We start from the raw sequence: 19606 nt of genomic DNA on the forward strand, positions 1-19606 counted from the left end.
TTTTTGTTCTCCATTTGTCAAAATCTTTGGAAGTCTGGGTGCATTCAAAGTCTTTGTCTTCAGTGTTGGAGATCCTATCTTCTGCCTCATCCATCCTCTGACGGAGGGATTCAATGGTGCTCTTCAAATCTGCAACCTCTTATTTCAGTGTATCATAATCCTTGATCATTTTATCTTTGAAATCATTGAATTCCTGGGATAGCTTTTGAATGATTTGAAATTCTAGCTCCCTCTTTTCCTCCAACCTGTTGATCTTACTCCCTATCCAGATTCTGAACTCAATTTCTGACATTTCAGATATCTGTTTATGTAGTGGGTCTTCCATTGTGTCTATCCCATCCTTCTTTGGGGAGGTCAATCTACTCTGGTTATTCTGATTGCCAGAGTTTTTCCGCTGATTCCGTCCCATGTTGAATTTGCACCTTTCGGAAACCTTCCCTAAAACTGTTCTGCCAGTGGCTTCTTCTAGTTTTCTCCTAGGCAAAACCCAGTAAGACCCTGGGAGGCGGGTCCAGCAGGTGGGGTGATGCAGCCCACCCCTGCAGGAGTCAGTGTCACCGTCAAGGCCCTGAGAGGCAGGCGCAACCTGCCCCAGGGAGGTCAGTTGTCCTTACTGGTCACCAAAGCCCCGGAGGCAGATGCATGGCTGGCAGGATAGAGCAACCCTCCCAGGCAGGAGCTGTTGGCTGCTGCAAGCTCGCAAGGCCCCGGGAGGCAGTTGCGCGGCTGCATGGCCTGCCCCAGGAGAAGTCAGTTGTCCTTGCAGGCCACCAAAGCCCCACAGGCAGGACGGAGCAACCCTCTCCGGCAGGAGTTGGCAGTGATGGCGCCCTGGGAAGTCCCGGGAGGCAGGCGCATGTCTGCATGACCTGCCCCAGCAGAAGTCAGCTGCCCTCACTCGCCGCCAAGCCCCAGAGGGGGGCGCACCACTGGTGGGATGGCGCGACCCTTCCCAGCAGGAGTTGCTGGCAACTGCCAGCCAACAAGACCCCGGGAGGCGGGCGCGAGACTGCGACCCGCCAAGCAGAAGTCAGTTCCCCTCGCTGGCCACCAAAGTCCTGGAGGCTGGCGTGTGACTGGCAGGACTGCGCGACCCTCTCAGGCAGGAGCTGGTGGTGATCCAGGGCCAGGGGGCCCCAGGAGGCAGACGTGCAGCTGCTTGACCTGCCCTAGCAGAAGTCAATTGCCCTCACCTGTGGCCAAAGCCCTGGAGGCAGGCAAGCAGCTGGCGGGACTGCACGACCCTCCCCAGCAGGACTCGATGGCAGCCGTGGGCCAGAAGGGCTCCGGGAGCAGCTCAGTGACCCAACCCAGCAGAAGTCAATCACCGTCAAGGGCCATCAAAGACCCGGAGGCAGACGCCTGGCGGGGTATGTAGCCCTCCCTGTCCAGTGTCAATCCCGGTCACCGGCACCAAGGTCTCGGGAAGTGCAGATAGCAGCTGGGGAGACAGCTGAGCACAGAATGCGCTGACTGAAGGGGATCCGTCTACATGCAGAAAGCGTGAATCAAGCAGTTCTCCGGGTGAAGGACTGGGACAGGGGGGTGGGTCTTGAAAGGGTGGGAGGATGCTGTTCTTGGGTCTCCTCTCCCTGTCTCTGTCAGCAAGGGGAGGGAAAGTGGACTGGAAATTCAAAATGGCAGTGCTAATGCCAGTTCCACTTTTCTGCCTGGGGGAGGGTGTTCCGAGTCTCAACTGGGTTCCTCCAGGGTAGTAAACTTCTGGGTTGGCAGCTCTCACTCGTGGAGTGAGAGAATAGGTCCTCAGTTTATCAGTGGCCTGTAGGAGACTCGGAGGAACAGTTGAAGAGGAAACAAAGGAAAAGCACACCTTACTTGGGGGAGGGGATGGGCGCTATTCCTTTGGGGTGAATTATGTACCTATGGATTGTCCTCTAGGAGTCTCCACCGTCTCAGAAGAGGTGTCCTGCCGGTATCACTCTTCTCTCTCAGCTGGGCTCCCAGTTTTCGACTTTGTTGGGGGTTTCTCTGGACTTTATCCTTTCCTCGGAACAGGAGCTTCTGTCGGAGACTGGTGCCTGTCGGCCATCTTGACCCTCCCCCTTATGATCCATTTTGAGTTCATTTTTTTGTGAAGGATGTAAGATCTGTGTAGACTCATTTATTTGTAGGCTGATGTTCAGTTGTTCCGGCACTGTTTGTTAAAAAAAAAAAAAAAAAAAAAAAAAAAAGCTATCTTTTCTCCATTGGATTGTCTTTGCTGTTTTGCCAAAGATAGCTGTCTGTTTATGTAAATCTATTTTGGGCTTCCTATTCCATTCCACTGAGACTCCTGTCTATTCTTTTGACAACACCACACTGTCTGAATTTCTGCAGCTTTGTATCTGGTCTCACAGTTGAGTAGTGTCAGTCCCCAACTTTGGTCTTCTCTTTCTCAATTTTGTTTTCAATTCAGGGTCTTTTTCCTCTCCATACATACTTTAAAATAAGTTTTCATCATCCACAGGATATCTTGCTAAGATTTTGTTTAGAATTGCATTGAATCTATAGATGAAACTGGAAAGAACTGGCAAATTGACAATATTGAGTACTCCTAACCATGAACATGGAATAACTCTTCATGTATTTATTCTTTGATTTCTCTTTCATCAGAGTAAGCTTTTCTTACATAGATCTCATACATATTTTGTTAGATTTATATGTAAGTATTTAACTTTTAAGGATGTTAAAGTATTATTATTATTATTATTATTTTGGTTTGGGATACCAGACAAATTTATTTGAAGAACCAAAGTGAAACTCATATTAGGATGAATTAAGGCCAATTACAAGGCAGAAGTTAATATATTCACTTCAATAAAATCACTAAAAATACAACCCTTATAATAGGAAATTTACCTAACAAATGCAAATATTGTAATCTAATTCTTTGTACCTTCAATTAACCTGAAACAATAAAACAAATAAATAAAAAGTTATTGGGCGGTGCCTCTGGCTCAAGGAACAGGGTGCCAGCTCCATATACTGGGGGTGGCAGGTTCAAGCCTGGCCCTGGCCAAAAACCACAAAAAAAAAAATAAATAAATAAATAAATAAGTGAAAAGTTATCAAATACCAAAGGAAAAAATATATAACCCTTATTCCAAAGCCAAGTCAGATGGATTCCCCTCCCCCAAAGCCTTGTCCACTTGCCACAACCACTGGTCACTCTCAGCCCTAAACCCCCACATTACTTTGTACATATATTTTAGGAAAAAACATATTCTTCTCCAATTTCTATAATACATATTTACATAACAGATACATGTTATATAAGTATATATCATAAATATAATTTAAATTATAGAGTATATGTGATTTATGTAACATATAAAACATTGATATATACAATTATTTTATTGTATGTGTGTAAATGATAGAGATTTTAATCTCAATTTCCAATTGTTCATTCCTTAAAGTAATATGTAGAAAAATAATTGACTTTTACATCTTAATCTTATATCCTATAGCCTGGAGATAATTGATTATTATTCTCAGGAGTTCCATTTGGGTTTTTGTTTTTTTGTTTTTTTTTTTTTTGTCAATTCTTTTTATTTTCTACACAGACAAGCATGTAATTTATAAAGAAAGACCCTTTTGTGTCTTCCTTCCTAGTCAGTATGCCTTTTATTCTCTTTTCCTGTCCTGTTACATTAGCTAGGATTTCCAGTATAATGCTGAAAAGGAGTAGTGTCAGAGGAACATCTTTGCCTTGCTTCTGACCTTAATGGGAAAGCTCCTAGTATCTCAACATTAAGTAAGTACTTAATGTGAAGGACTACTAAACAACTATGGAATATTTGTAGATGTTATACATCGAGTTGAGGAAGCTTCTTTGTATTCCTAGTTTGTTGAGCATTTTTATCATGAATGGGTGTTAGATTTTGTCACAGGTCTTTTCTGCATCTATTGATATGATCATGTAATTAATATGCTTTAGTCTATTGATGGTTTGGTTTGTATCTATTCTCATTGTTGAACCTTGGATAAATGCCACTAAGTTGTGGTGAATTCTATTTGCTAATATTTTGATGATTTTTGTGTCTGTGTTCATAAGACATTTTTGTCTGTAAGATAATGCTGGCCTCATAGACTTATTTAGGATATATTTCCATTGCTCTTCTAGAAAAGATTATAGAGAATTGGTATGATTTTTTCCTTAACGTTTTGGTAAAATTCAGCGGTAAATCCATCTAGGCCTAGTGTTTTCTGTTTTAAAAGGTTATTAATTTTATATTCTTTAATAGATATAGATTTTTTCATGTTGTATATTTTTTCTTGTGTTAGAGAGATTGTGTCTTTCAAAAATTGGTTGATTTGGTTTAGAATATCAAATATGTAAGCATAGAGTTTTTTATAGTATTCCTTTTTTTATTCTTTGATGTCTGTGAGATTTTTGGTGATATCCCTCATTTCTCTATGATATTTGTAATTTGTGTCTTCCTTACTTTTATCTTAGTGATCTTAGCTAACGGCTTATTAATTTTATTAATCTTTCAAAGAACTAGCTTTTGGATACATTGATTTTCTTTATTGATTTCCTGTTTTCAATTTATTTGTTTTCTGCTTTAATTTTTATTATTTCTTTTCTTATGTTTACTTTAGACTTAATCTGCTCCTCTTTTTCTAGTTTTCTATCATGAAAGCTTAAACTATTTGTTTAAGATTTTTCTTCTTTTCTATGGTGTGCATTTAATGCTATAAATTTCCTTCTAAGTATTACTTTAACTGTATCTCACAAAATTTGATAAGTGGTTTAGGATGTTTCTAGCACAAAGAAATGATGAATGCCTGAGGTGATAGATAGGCCAATTGCTCCAATTTGATTAATTCACATTGTATGCCTATATCAGAATATCACACATAAACGATATACAATGATTATGTACCTATAATAATTTTAGAAAAATTTTATTAAAAATTTAAAAATTAATTGGTAAGTTATATTTTCATTTAGTTCAAACTATATTTCTATTTCTCTTGCGATTTCTTCTTAGGCCAAGTATTATTTAAAAGTGTGTTGCTTAATCTTTAAGTATTTAAGGATTTTCTAGATATTTTGCTGTTACTGCTTTCTAGCATAATTCCATTATCATCTGAGACAATATGTTGAATACTTTTTATTCTTTTAAATTTCTAGGATATGTTTAAGGCCTGGATGTGGTCTACTTCATTAACTACTCTGTGTGAGCTCCAGAAGAGCATGCATTTGCTGTTGCTGGATAGACCAGCCTGTAAATGTCGGTTATCACTGACAGTTATCAGCAGCATGGATGCTGCTGTCAGGTTCAAATATGTCCTTACAGATTTAGATAATTTATGCTTAAAGCAATTACTGACATAGTTGGATTAATACCTACCGTATATGTTACTATTTCCTATTCATTGACTTTGACCTTTGTTGCTATTTTTGTCTTCTACTCTTTCTCTGTCTTTTATGGTTTTCATTGAGTATTTTATGTGATTTCACCTACTCTTCTTTGTTAACATATCAATTTCCCTTCTATTTATTTTTCCCCATTTTGTTAATTGTTTACCCTTCAATAGGGGGAAAAAACACAAACTGTTTTTCCTCTACTCTCACACAACAATCAACCCACAAATGTGACCAAATGTGGGGGTGGGGGGTGTTTTCCACACAGAGAAAGCAATCAATCAGTTTCTGTGGAAGACACCAGCTGAGTGTCATCTAACTCAATTCAATTCTGGCAAGATCTACCAGGAGAATCAGACCCCACAGTAGAGGGTTCAGTCCCCAAGATTCCTCCAACCCAACTTCTGATGCCAGTTACAAGCCCCAGGCCATTTTGCCCGTGTTTCTGACCTACTGGCTATAAATCAGGGTTCCCACAACCCCCTCCTTGATGTGATTAGTTTGCTAGAGCAATTTAGGAAACACTTACTTACATTTACCAGTTTATTACAACAGATATCTTAAATGCTACACATTAGCAGCCAGATAAAGAGATGATACAAAGGCTGAGACCTGAGAGAGTCTGGAGCATCTGAGTTCCATCTCCATGGAGTTGGGATATGTGGCCCTCTTGCAACACAGTTGTATAAACTTCCATGTGTTTGTCTGTAAGTTCACTGGACCCTAGCCTGTTGAGTTTTAATGCAGGCTTTGATAAATAGACATGATTGCTTAAATCATTGGTCATTGGTGATTAAGTTGAAAGATGGGACTGAAAGCTTCAACCCTTTCAGTGCACGGCTGGTTTCCCTAGTAACTAACCCCCCACCCCCAGTGGTTTCTGGGAGCTTTCAAAAAATCACCTTGTTAACATAAGCTCGGGTGTGTTTGAAAGGGCTTGTTGTTAATAACTGTCTTTCACTTGTATTCTTCAGAAGCTATTTCAAGAACAAAAGACAAAGGACAAAATGCTTTAACAAAGATATTCTTATTGCTCTAGTCATCAGGAAATAGCAAGCCTTATAGGAGTGGATGAAAATCAAACATTTATGCACTTACAACAAATTCATGTTCATTTTCAAATCACATTGTACTACACAGGTAGTATGAGTACCTTATAATGACAAAATATTTCTCATTCTTCCTGCCTGCTTCTTGAATCAATTGCAGTAATACGTTTCTCTTACACATTAACTATAATCATTGAATATATTGTTGCTGTTGCTATTCTGACTAAACTGTTAACCTGTTACATCAGTTAAGAATAAAATAAGGGGTTTTTTTTTAATCTTTACTTATTCCTTCACTAGTGCTTTTCATTTCTTTATGTAGGTCCCAACTTCTGACTTGTATCATTTTCCTTCCTCTGTAGAACTGTTTTTAACATTTCTTGCAAGGCAAGTCTATTCACAACAAATTCCCTCAATTTTTGCTTATGGGAATAAGTCTTTTTTTTTTTCTTTTAAAAACCGGAAAAAGGCCCCGCCATGGCTCTCTGGACTAGAAGCGCTTCACGCCTCTTGTGAGGGCACCACCTAGAGCCCACCCGCGAGCGGGCAGCTGGCGGCCCGCGGGGAGCGGGAACCTCTCTGTTCAACTGCTGGGCGCTCAACAGCGCTGCTGCCTGAAAACCGGAATAAGTCTTCTTATCTCTTTCACTGTTGAGGAATAACTTCACAAATACACAATTCTATTTTGGTACAATCTCAATATCTCTCTTTCTCTCTCTCTCCACTTTAAATATTTAATCCCACTCTCTTCTCTCTTGCATGGTTTCTCAGGAGAAGTTAAACAACATTCTTTCTTGACTTGGCTTCCTGTATATGATGAGGTGTGTTTTACGTTTTCTTTCCGTTTTGATTCTTTCAAGATTTATTCTGGGAGATTCTCTGCAGTTTGAATATAATACAACTGGGCATAGATTTGGGGGGTTTCTTGAGGTGGGGGATTGTTTGCATTTATCCTGCTTGTTCATTTCCTAGATTTGGCATCAATGAGGAATAATTCTCTTTCATTATTGCTTCAAATATTGCTCCATCCTGTCCTCTCTTTTCTCTCCTTCTGCTATTTCCATTACATTCTGGTATGTTAAACTATCTACCCCCACAGTGTTCCATAGTTCTTGGATATCCTGCTCCTTTTTTTTTCAGTGTTTTTTCCTCTTATCTTTCAATTTTGAAAGCTTCTATGGACATATCCTCAAGCTCAGAGATTCTTTCTTCTGTTGTGTGCAGGCTACTAATGATCCAAAGAAAAAGCATTTTTCATTAGTTACAATTTTCGTATTTCTTGCACTTTTGAAATTCTTTCTAGAATTTCCATCTGCTTACATTACTCATCTGTTATTGCACACTGTCTTTTTTTTTTATTAGAGCATATTCACATAGCTATTTTAAATACATAGTCTGATGATTCCAACATGCTTATTCTATCTTTTCAAATTGCATTTTTTGCCTTTTAGTATTTCTTGTAATTAAGAAATACTTTCGGTTTTTTTTTTTCGAAAGGCAGACATGATGTACTGAGTAAAAGGAATTCCAGTAAATAGGCTTTTTAGTAATGAACTTGGAAAAATTTTTAAATCTATGAATAATTTTTTATTTTACAGAAAAACATTTGTAAATTATTCATTTACATTTGAGCTATAAGTTTCATATGATCTTGAATTTCCTAATCAATTCTATTGTTATTTTTACATTCCAAGGCACATTCAATCACTATATTATATACAATTATAGTTACTTATATATACTTGTGATTATATAATTACAATACCCTATATTACTTAGCTTTCATGCTATATTTATTCATCACAAGAATATCCATGAAATAGGTGTGTATACACACAGACACATACACACTGGGGGAGGCAAAAAATATATACACACTTTAAGAAAGGGAAAAAATTGTATTAAAATTGTAATGCTCAATATACTGATAATGTTTCTTATCTTATATACTGTATCTTGTATCTCATGTAATTACAGAAGTCAAACATTACTTGAATATTATGATTTTAGTACAGTTTTTTTTTCCTTTCTTAAGATGTGCATACTTTTTTGGCACTCTGTGTGCATATGTGTATATATGTGTGTGTGTGTGTCTGTAAATATATATCAAATGAAGAAATTAAAATTGGGGATGTTATGTTTTTAAGGTTGACATATACAAAGTGGTCATATTGTGAGTAAACTCCAGGTTTTCTATCTCCCAAATTGTCCTTTTCCCATGATGTGTCACTTTCCCCTCCAAGAATCAACGCACACCTAAAAGGTAACTGTGAGGATCCAACAGTAGAAACATGCCAGATCTTTTTGGTTTCAGACAGGGAAAACCTCATTTAATACATATTGAAGAGTGAGTACATCTAATCCTAAATTATCCCTGTTCATAAGACCAAGAAAGACAGATAAATAAAAACTTGAAAATAAAGAGAAATGATTTATTTTAGAGCATTTAACTGCCACTTCCTTTCCCAAACATAGCGTTTCATCACAGGTGATAACGACGGAGTTAAGTTCCATCGTCTTTCCCTTTTCTACCCAATCTTGATTAGGACTATGTCATGTCTGAGAGATAGTTAACAGGGGGAAAAACACTTTGGAAAACCCAGGCCCCGATTAGTGAAATAATTATGAAAGGGATGTAGATTCCTTTGAAAATATAACTAAGGGTCTTTTTGAAACCTCCATTTTGAAGTGTCAGCTGTTAGGTTGGACACTGCGTGTGCGTGCCTGTACGGTCAGCGGTCCAGTCTGCTGTCCTCACAGCGGGCCACCTCACAGCTTTCCTAAGACCACAACAGGCCTTCCATGTTTCGTGATAATTGTTTCAGTTCAACAATGAAACATCTGTACCACCTGCATATGTACCGTTTTCTTTGCTCACTATTGTTCCCTGCATTCTTTACAGGTTGGTAGCACCTGCTCTAAGCTTTTTTTCAGAATGACCTCATTGAGGGGGACCCGGGTGGGCTGCAGCTCTGGGGCAGGCTCACAGGTACGTCCCACATGTCCCGTGTCTAAGGGAGGGACACAAGTTCCAGGCCCACGACGCCTGCTCTGGCGAGTGGCGGGAGAGGAGTATGACCCCTTGGACCAGTCCAGAGAACCGCTCGCCAGCGCTGTTCAGGAGGAAGTGAAATTCTTTGCGCCTTGCAAGTTTCCCAGGTTTCCACCGAGGAAGCTCTTCCTGGGGCCGGTGAGTCCTGTGACACCCTGGACAGCAGTGATGAGACAGATGCCCTGGGCGGAGTCATCAAGAGAGAAAAGCCAAGGCGCAGAAGACATGGGTGAAGAGGGGGAGAGTATCCCGTGGGTACATGGCCACGGCTGGCCTCCTATGTCGGTCCTGAGGACATTGTGAATTTCCTCTGATTTGTAAGAACGCCTGGACTGTCTGCTGCCTTTTGGACCAGGCTGTACTGAAGGCGTCACACTCCTGACGCTTCTCTGCCTTTGCGCCAGCTGCAGAGTCAGCAGAGAAGCGCTGTCCGGGTAGGTGCGTCCCATCTTTGAGACATTTGCTGCGCCAACCTCCAAGAATCCAGCCATTCCATTACAGAATTCCAAATACCCACTTTTCTAGTGCAGAAAGGTTTTGGGGGGAACAGACAGGAGCCAATGTGGGAATTTAACGTGAAGTTCACAAAACAATCTCCTAGGTTAAAGAGTAAGTGTGTGGGAGGATTGTAGCCTCCCATTGTGTATGAAGATGTTCATACCAACCCAGAGCAGGACGGCTGCCTACCCTCAATTTCATCTTTATTCCAATTCTCATGGGAATGATATTCACCCTGCTTACTATCAACGCGAGCACAGACATAAGGTATGATAGCGTGAGAGATTCCCCTGTCCTCGGTGGTCAGACACTACGCAGTGAACGGATACGGGTCATCCCCGACCAGGTGCACAGTGTTGCACTCTGGTGGCGGCACGGTACCCACTCTCCCTGAGAGAGTAATTATTGCTTCCACCCCTTGGGAGCAGCCCTGAGTCCAGACCTTAGTAAAGTGGCTCAAGTTTCAAAGGGACAGCTGGATTGTGTATGTGTAATCCTAATGTTCTGGGAGGCTGAGGTGGAAGGATTGGTTGACCTCAAGAGTCTGAGACCAGCCTGACCAAGACCTAGACCGCATGTCCACTGGAAAAAAAAAAAAAAATACTTAGCAGGCATTGTGGCAGGTGCCTGTAGTCCCAGCTACTTGGGAGGCTGAGGCAGGAGAATTGAGAGTTTGAAGCTGCTAAGAACTATAATTTCCTGGCACTCCACCCAAGTGGCAGAGTGAAGCTGTGTCTCAGGAAAAAAAGGAAAAGCAACTATGATTTATTAACATATTTTAATGTAAAATCTTGCATTTGAAAAGAGTGGCTCTATTTTCTGTGTTAAAATCCCATTTGGTACTATTCCGTTTGTTCTTTATTCTTTTTACCCCAGCAAAAATGGTTGATCTTGCTCTAGGGAAAACGTAAACTTTTAAATCTCCAAACAAGGAAGTTTCAGCATTCCCTTAAAGGTCACAGGAACTTTAGAGGCCTAAAATTGTTGCTACTGTTGCTTCCAATGTAGCTGCCCCTCAAATTCAAGTGCATATTTTATCTTCTCTCTTTACCCGTCTCCAGAAATAAAGCAGCTGGCAGAATATTGTAAAATTAACTGTGTATCCTTTAAAAAAATAATTTTTTGATCGTATTGCTTATATATTCTTTTGCTAGTTTCAATGATGACTTTATACTCTTGGTACTACACTGGGAACGTTCTGTAGTATCTCTAATTCTCCATCTTGCAAGGTAGGTGATGCTATTATGATTTTATGGATGAGAAAACTGAATGAGTGACTGTACTTATAACAGTGGTAAATGAAGGGCCAAGATTCAGACCAGGTCTTTTGCTTGAAAGATCATTGTCATTTTTCTTGTGGAAATGTTGCTGGGAAGAAGAGGGTCCTGTCACTGTCAGCCAACATGCAGAGACAGAGATAGGTCAACCAAACTTTGTCAAAAGGCCAGCAACTCTGGAGAACAGCGAGAGCAGCTTCTCAATTCTTTTCTACCTCAATTACATTCTAATAACTTTTATAATGAAATACAAGGAAACCAACCGAGACGATTTTAACTTTATCTGATAGGAAGTAACATCAAAGTAGTCTCCATTCTAACATTGCAAAATACTTAAACAACAGAAAGGTGATTTTTACTTTAACAAACTACCTAACAGAATCATCAGAAAAAACATCACATCATCAAAGTAACCTTTACTCTACCAAATCACAACGCCTATTGTCTGTGTGACTACCTCTCAGAGTCTCCTTAGACAAACATCCTCAAAATCATGGTGAAGTCTTAACTACATCATCACAGGGGATATGAGAGGAAGGCTGAGCATCTAGATTAGGTTAGTGCACTGCTTCAACTCAGCTTCTCAGACTCCATCCTGCAGGACACTTTTCTTGCTTCCATAGACAGTGGTAAAAGGGAGTAGGCAGAATGTACATAAATAAAAAAGTATAAGGGTGAATAAAAATTTGATAGGTCTATAGTTTCACTATCATGTGACACCTTCAAAGGCCGACACTCTCCTCACTTTGAGACAAGTCTGAGAGCCCCTCCAGACTTGTCTGCTGCAGCAGAGTCCCACCACACTGTGTGTCAGTGTCCCCAGGCACTGGCCTCTTTTCATTGCAGGTGCATCTCCTAAGAGCACCTCAGAGGAGCTTCCATACACCTGTCCCTTTCTGAGTCTGAGCTCAGCAAACTCAGCCTGAGAGATTTGGTGCTGGGAGTAGGCCTGGATAACACATGCTACTGGGGATATAGGATTAGATCACTCACAGGCAGGCTTGCATTGAGGACTCCAGTAGTGGAGGCTGGTGGAGTTTGCACAGCTCCCAGCATGCTGTAGTGGGACAATTGTTCATTTCCCTACTGGAGTTGAAATTGATGGCACACCAATGAGAGGAACTACCAGCTGATGCAATATGCCTGGACCTTGAGAAGTATGAGGAAAAAGCAAACATAGAAAGGACAGGGGAATTGCATGCATACAGGCAGTGCCATTAATTCTTTGGAGAGAATTCATAATAGGGTGGAGCAATTTGTAAACACTTCATGGTAACAAGTGAAAGCCAGAGGGCTCTTCTGTTAGTCTGTAATGAAACCCTACAGCTCAAAGGCAGACCCAGTGAAGAACCAAGTCCTGGGTTTCATCATACGAATAGCAGAGCTTCAGAAAAGGTTGAATTCTCAGCCCACAGGTACCCTACAGGGTGGGCAGAACTCTAATCATGAAGGAGAAAGATCTTGCAGGTTGGGAGGGGGGTATTCTGTGAGTGCAATATAGAATTTTGAATTCCCAGATTTCTTTGGACCCATGAGGTCTGCAGAAGTGCCTCCTTCTCATGGTTAAAGAAGACTCCTCTTACTTCTGCCCTAGTTTGAGAGCCATATAGAGGCTCAGCTGAGCAGGCCCCTCCTCAGCCAGTGCTTGCATCCTCTTGGGATCAGCTCACCTTCTCTCTTTACAACCAAACCAGTAACAAGGGCCAAATCCCAGAAGACCAACTAGGGATGTGATAGGCCAGTGAAGGGAAGAGAGAGATGAAATGGCAAAGGGGCTGCCTAATCCAGCCAACAAGAACCTTCCAGGTCCCAGAGAGCATGATTGGGACCAGCTCATGAGGGTACTGCATTAAGGGGAAAGACCTTAGGTCAGGGAAGGGGAAGGGAATGTACAGGTCTACTGAGAGTTGCTCAACACTGTCAGAGTTGGCATTGGCACCCCAAGACCCAAAACACACCACAGCCCCCCTTGCAGAGGAGAGACATACAGAGGACACAGGAAATTCATGGTGTCAAGTCCAGCTCATGGTAGGTCCCTGGATCTTCAGGCCAACCTGGTGATCATTTGCACAGCTCCAATTACCCCAGTGTGACAGATTCATCTTGACTGAGTTCAAAACATTCTGAGTTTGCATTTGCATTTCCTGTCTACCAAGAGAGATGCTTTTAATGACTTCATGCTACAAAATGCAACCTTACTTATTTCCACATGTAGGCTGCTTGTGGAAACTTCCTTGCTATTCTTATGCTCAAAATGGAAAGTATATTTTATCTTATTCTAAGCCACCTATCCTTCCAAAAAGAACAAACAATAAGTTTCATAAGAAATTATGACAGGTTGGTACAGTTGAGAAATTTCTTCAGTATTGCTCCATCAATAAACCAATTAATAAAATCTATGGCGAGGAGTCTTAGAGCACTTTGAAATTAATTTCCACAAAAAAATGGAAAAATATCTATTGTAAAATATGACTGTGAACTTCTAAAGGATGATCCTTTAACACTTTGCAATAAACTAAACAGTCATTTGGCTAATTCAGAATTAGAAGTTCATATACAGAAGGAAATGGGTAAACATTAGTACTTGTACACATGTAAAGCTCTCTAAAATATTTCAAACTGTGAAGCATTGAAACAGGTCCTAGATTATCGATTGTGTTTAACATCATAAATTGTTTATTCAAAATAAAGGAGCTTTATGTAATAACAATGAAAATAATTTTAATTCAAATGTTAAATATTGTTCAATCAAAATAGTATGTGTGATAGACACATGTTATTTCTACATATTAAATTTTGCTTAAATTAAATGTTTGGAAATTTGGGAGAGGTCAGGATTAATAGATATTTTACTTAACAGTTACAAAACAGAAAATTGAAGTAGTCTATCATCTTCCCTGACAGATTTTTGTCAATTTGAAAAATAATAATTTCATTTCTAATAAACTTCTTCCTCTCATTTTAGCTGCTCATTTTACCACCTCAGCAAAACTTCCTCTGTTTGAGTCATTCCAGGTGTACATATGAATTTTCCTTAGCTGCACCCAACAACAGCAAGGAAAACTAATTCATTGAATAAATATTAAAAATAAGTCCCCAGGCTCGGCACCTACAGCTCAAGAGACTAAGGCACCAGTCACATACACCAGAGCTGGCAGGTTCCAATCCAGCCCAAGCCTGCCAAACAATAATGACAACTACAACCAAAAAATAGCCAGGCACTGTAGCAGGCGCTTGTAGTCCCAGCTACTTGGGAGGCTGAGGCAAGAGAATTGCTTAAGCTCAGGAGTTGGAGGTTGCTGTGGAGCTGTGATGCCATGACAGGGCGACAGCTTGAGGCTCTGTCTCAAAATAAATAAATAAATAAATAAATAAGTCCCCAGATTAGGAAATGACAGTTGCAGTAAGATAATAGCCAGGTGTTGTGGTGGACACCCGTAGTCCCAGCTACTTGGGAGGCTGAGGCAAGAGAATTGCCTAAGACCAAGAGTTTGAGCTTGATGCCACGGCACTCTACAAAGGATGACATAGTAAGACTCTGTCTCAAAAAAAAAGATAGAAAAATCATGTGTCTGGCTCATCTCCAGCATTTAGGTCTCACTCTTGAAAGTCTCAAGTCCTCAAAGAGTCTTCCTGATAACCCTGTATTTTCTGGTTCCTCCCTACCACCCACAAGAATTTCCAACCTTGGCTATCCATAGTTTGGAGTTATTTCTGCACATATTTACTAGTTCTTTGTCTCAGTAGGTTTAAGCTTCATGAAAAACAATACCTTTTTCATTTATCAGTCACAACTTATATCCAATAAAAATAACAAAACACACATACACAAAATAGACTGGAAAAAAGGTTTGTAAATCTCATATCTTACAAATCTATAAATAAATCTCAAAACTCAATAAGAAGCTAAATTACCTAATAAAAAAAATTTGACAAAAATTTTAATAGGGCTTTACCAATGATATAAATAAAAAATAAGTACATTAATTGATGCTCAACATTAATCTAATCACCAGGAAACACAAACAAAAGCTATAATGAGATACTACTATAAACCTTTTAGAATACCTATTCAGAACAAAAGTGACAATATTTGACAATAGGGGCAGAAAAGAATGATATCTTTCATTCCCATCATAAGGATGGCGGCCAATACTTCTATAACAAAGACAAGTTAATAAGAGAAAAATATAACATACTTTTTCAATCAAAGTTTTACATGATAAAGAGCATTCAAAATGAAGATTCAAAGACCCTAGAGAAAACTTTCCATTTGTCTGCTTAGATTCAAGAAAGATAGACTGCCATGTATAAATGTAATTAAACAAAAAAAAAAAATGATTTAATAATAATTAGCAGAGTGGGGAACCCAGCAAGGCCTGTCTTCTGGGATTCTTCTAGGCCTGTCTATGACATTTCTTCATTCCAGGTACAGGGCAGGACTCCTCTGTAAAGAGAATCTTATGACCCACAGTCAGACAAGGGTAAGTCAAGAATTTCACTTTTATTACAGTTTTTGGCCGGTGCTGGCTTTGAACCCACCACCTCCAGTATACGGGGCCAGCGCCCTACTCCTTTGAGCCACAGGCACTGCATAGTCAAAGAATTTCTTTATGACTTCAAGACAAAAAGGTGGGGGAAGGTTATGAGACAGTATATGGATAGGACTTGGGCCTCACTTCCGACCAAGGGAAGCAAGCACGACCCAGCTTTAGTAACTGTAGGACGAAGAAAAACAAATGATGTAGTCTTTCTGATGGAAAGCAGCTCATGTACATATAAGGAGGGGACTTCCTGTCTGTCTTTGAGTATTTCTTCCCAGACCCCAGCTGATAAGGAACCTGGCTGCAAAGAAACCAGACCTATTGAGATCTAACTGCCTCAGGACTCCCATAACGACCTTATCTTGAATTTCCCTCATTATAATCCCATTTTAACATTACAAGCATGCCCAAGGGTGGAGATTTAACAAGGCAATGGTAGTGTGAGGCATGACAAGGGCTGCGGGCAGAACCCCACATCTACATGACATGCTGCTCCCTCTGTACAACGCCATGAAAGTTCCCAGCTTTTGTTCCCACAGCCAATCTGGTTGGCCCTTAACCAGCACCATCTCCTATTTGGGAAAAAGTCCTAGAAGAGCCTTGCTTGCATAAATCTTTCTGATTTCCCTCATTTTCTATTGACTTGGGAACTAAGAGCCTAAAGTCCTCTATCAGAGTAACATTTCCAGGGTTTATGGCTGGCTTTGTAGGAGAGAGGGGTTCTGGGTTCTATGATAGCCTTGGGGAAGAAGGATTCCAGCTTCTATGACCTCTCTCTGGGGAGAATAAGAATGGAGAAACAGAAGGGCAGGAGAAGGGCAGAGATAAACTTCACCTCTGAGGCTGATTGTGAGGCCTTCACTTTGGGGTATCATTTTTCTGAGGCCAAACAAAGTATGAGGATGCAGAGTAGTTTAGAATCTCCTGCACTATTGGTGGTGGGAAGTGGCATAGATGCTGTGAAAAACAGTTTGGCAATTTCCCATAAAGTTAAACGCTCAGCTACCATGTTACTTACTCACATGACGGATTCATTTCACTCTTAGGTTTTTACCCTAGAAATATGAAGATGCATGTTCACAAAAATCTGTATGTGAATAATTTGCATCTTTATTCATATGTGCCAAAACTGAAAACAGTCCAAATGCCCCTTACCTAGGGAATGGGAAAACACATAACTATACATCCGTGCAATGGGATAGTAGCTAGCAATAAGAAAAAGCAAATTATTGAAAATGCAACAACATGGATCAATTGATCTAAAATGCATTCTGCTGAGTAAGAGAGGACGTACTAAATATCACATGGTTCTACTCACATGATAATCAAGAACAGGCTGCAGTTAGGTCTGGAGGATAAATTTCTGGTTACCAGGAATTCAAGAGGCAGGGTAGGGCTTGACCAAAAAGGGGTAGATAGCACAAGTGATGGAAACATTGGGGGTGGAGCACATGGTGATGGAAACATTCTGTGTGAGGGTGGGGTGGTGGTACAGCTCAATGCATTTGGCAAAACCTAGAGGAGAGTACATCAGATAGGGGAATTCTATACTACTTAAATTATTTTTAATTAAGACAATAATAACAGAAAAGATGACTATCGAAAACAAACATAATGCAATGTATTTTGTACTTATAACATGTACATCTAAAATACATGGTAATAACACAACAGACAGGAGCAAGGAATCAAATTTACAACAAGCCTGGGCACGGTGGCTCATGCCTGTAATTCCAGCACTCTAGGAGGCTGAGATGGGTAGACTGCTTGAGCTCAGGAATTAGAGACCAGCCTGAGCAACAGTGAGACCCTGCCTCTAAAAAAAATAGTTAGTTGTTGCTGAGGTAGGAGGATTGCTTGAGCCCAAGTTTGAAACTGTTGTGAGCTATGTTGCCAGGACACGCTAGGCAGGGAGACACAGTAAGACTCTGTCTCAAAAAAAAAAGAAAGAAAAGAAAAGAAAAAGAAAAAAAGAAAGTATAAATCTTTTTGGAGAATTGTTTGAATTGTTGGGTAATTTCTTATAAAGTTTCACATATACCTACTCTGACTCAGTAATTCCACTTTGAATTATTTATCCAAGAGAAATCAACACATGTTCACAAAATACCTAAATGTGAACATTCATAGCATCTTTATTCAAAATAAAACTCTGGAAACAACTTATATGTCAACAACAGAAAAGGGATAAACAAACTGTGGCACATTTGTAAAATGAAAAACTTCTTAACAAAATAAAGAAACAATCCTTTATACATGCAGCAAAGCATTTGAATCTCAAAAATACTATAGTGAGTAGTATTCTGAAAGAAACCAGACCCAAAGAGCATATACTGTGTGTTTCTATTTCCCTGCAGTTTAAGAATAGGGGAAAGTCACCAAATGAGTAGAGGTCAAATGCAGGAATTTGGGAGCGGGAGGAGGAGGAGGAGGACTTGAGTGGAAAGGCTCTGAGGGACACATCCCTGATTATGGAAAAATTTTGTATTTTGTTTGGGTTGTGGGCACATGGGTGTGTACTACTGCAAAATTCATTAAACTATACCTAAAATATGTGCATTTTTTATTAAATCATAGCTGTGTACATTAATACTATCATGGGGTACAGAGTGCTGTTGCTATATACAATTTGAAATACTTTCATCCAACTGGTTAACATAGCCTTCATGTCTTTTTCTTAGTTATCGTGTTAAGACATTTATATTCTACATTTGAGAGATTCACATGTACCCTTATAGGATGAACCATAGGCATGATCCCACCAATCACCCTCCCCCCACCCATCCATTTTATATAAACTATATATTTCTATCTATTCTTTTATGGATCTAGAATTTTATTATGTCAATCCGACTAATTCCCTACACTGCTGAAAATGAGTCATTCCAGGATGTTTTTAAAATTTCAACTGCATACTTTCATGTCTTCTTTTTCCCTAAAGTAAAAATTTATACATCCTATTTTTTACATCTGCTTAGCCTTATTAAAAATTCATGTTTATATTTTCATTTCATGACTTTCCACTTCCATTATTTCTATCTTCCTACTCTTTTGGAATTAGTCTTTTTTTCTGTCTCTGAAATTCTGAGTTTGATTCTTAACCCATTAATTTTTTATTATTTTTTTCTTTTTAAAATACATACTGTTACCAGAAATTTTGAAGAATATGAGATATGAGATGCTATTCTATTTGCAGAGGGGGGCAGGGAGAGGACGCAGCACCCAGCCCAACACTACACGAAGTTTAGATCACACAACAGGTGAGAGGCCCAGAAGTTGCCAGCAGTATATATGCTTCTCATATACAGAAGCAAAGATTATGCACATCTCCTATTGGTACAGGGGGAAGGATCCTCCTTACTCTTTGGATTATTTTTTTAAGAGGTGAGGTCTCGCTCTGTCACCCAGGCTAGATAGAGTACAGCAGCCGGATCATAGTTCACTGCATCCTCCAATTCCTGGGCTCAGTCAAACCTCCCATCTCAACCAGCTAACTTTTACCTTTCATTAGAGAAAGCCTCTTGATTGGCTAGGATTATACTGTTTATAAATATCTGTAGAGGGAAGATAAAATGTGCTTCCAATTCAGATTTTCACAATTCTGAAATATAAACACCTATTAAGAAAACTTCATAAATTCTTCAGGTCAACTTCAAATTGTGCAAATATGTCTTTCTAGTTCCCTAGGTTCCTACTTTACCCAGGATTGCAACCTTTGGTTCCTCTCAGGGAGATAAAAGAATTTTTGTTATCTTTTGGGTGGGAGTGAGTTGGCTCCAACTTTTAGGAGACAAATGGCTGTAGTTACAATA

General features: G+C 39.8%; 1 pseudogene; it reads left to right on the forward strand.

Annotated features, from left to right (window-relative positions):
- Positions 1 to 9358: 9358 nt before the first annotated feature.
- LOC100941627 lies at positions 9359 to 10367 on the forward strand (annotated as a pseudogene).
- The last annotated feature ends 9239 nt before the right edge of the window (positions 10368 to 19606 follow it).

This window comes from Otolemur garnettii, unplaced genomic scaffold (genome assembly GCF_000181295.1).
Source record: "Otolemur garnettii isolate 467f Iridium unplaced genomic scaffold, OtoGar3 scaffold00176, whole genome shotgun sequence".
In the NCBI taxonomy this organism is placed as follows: Eukaryota; Metazoa; Chordata; class Mammalia; order Primates; family Galagidae; genus Otolemur; species Otolemur garnettii.